This window comes from Priapulus caudatus, unplaced genomic scaffold, assembly GCF_000485595.1.
Source record: "Priapulus caudatus unplaced genomic scaffold, Priapulus_caudatus-5.0.1 Scaffold2429, whole genome shotgun sequence".
NCBI lineage: Eukaryota > Metazoa > Priapulida > Priapulimorpha > Priapulimorphida > Priapulidae > Priapulus > Priapulus caudatus.
In genome coordinates this window covers 1-1,011 of record NW_014579490.1, presented here as the reverse complement: position 1 = coordinate 1,011, position 1,011 = coordinate 1, and positions in this window count along the sequence as shown.

Below are 1,011 nucleotides of genomic sequence, written 5' to 3'. Positions count from 1 at the left end.
CTCTCTCTCTCTCTCTCTCTCTCTCTCTCTCTCTCTTTGCTCTACTCCGATTCCTCATCACCATATTCGAAAAAGAAACGCTGCGAATTTCCAGCATCGGCGAGCGGCATGGCGAAGCGCCGCTAGCGACACCTATCGTTCGCTTTACTACGAGCATCCAGCCGAGGAAAAAAAACCTTTCGCTGATTCGACGTCTTCTTCCTCTTTCTTTCCGTGTCGACCCTCGCGTGCATCGCTTTCCCCTTTCCCCTTCCCCTTCTCACTTTCCCTTCTCGCTGCCCCTTCACCCCCTTTCCCTCATCTCCCTCTTCCTTCCTTCTTCTCCTTCTTCCTTCCCATTCCGCCTCCCCTTCTCCTTTCTCCCTCTTCCTTTTTTTCCCTTCCCTCCCATTTCTCTCTCTTTATTTTCCTTCTCCCTCCCCTCTCCCCTTTCCTTCTTTCCGCGCACCGTTCCCCTCCTCTCCCTTCCCTATTCCCTCTCCCATTTCCTTCTTTCCCCCCTCTCCCCTTTCCTTCTTTCAGCTCACTCTTCCACCTCCTCTCCCTCCCCTCTCTCCAGTTCGCGCGCTAGAAGCATCCCAGCTTCCTACAGCGTACAGCAGACGCGATATGTGGGCGAACGAGTCGAGGTGAAGCGAAAGAGGGTTTCCACGAGTACAGCCTCACGTCAACACCGTCGTGACCCAAGCTGACCTCTCCGTGCGGCGGCGGCGGTGGCAGCGGTGGCGGCCAGGCCGGACAGGCTGTCATGCGATCATGGCATCTGGTGGTCGTGCCACGGTACACGCTGCAAGAGGACGAAGATGGGGAGGAGGAGGAGGAGGAGGAGGAGGAGGGGGAGGAAGAGGAGAAGGAGGAGGAAGGGGAGGAGGAGAAGGAGGAGAAAGAGGCGAAGATTATGTAAGATTATGCAAGCGCAACATTCACGAAGCAATCGCATGCCGATGTCGCGATGCCGCTGAATTGGTTCCAAGGATGGATCGGTGCGGCGGCGGTGGTGGGGATAGTTAT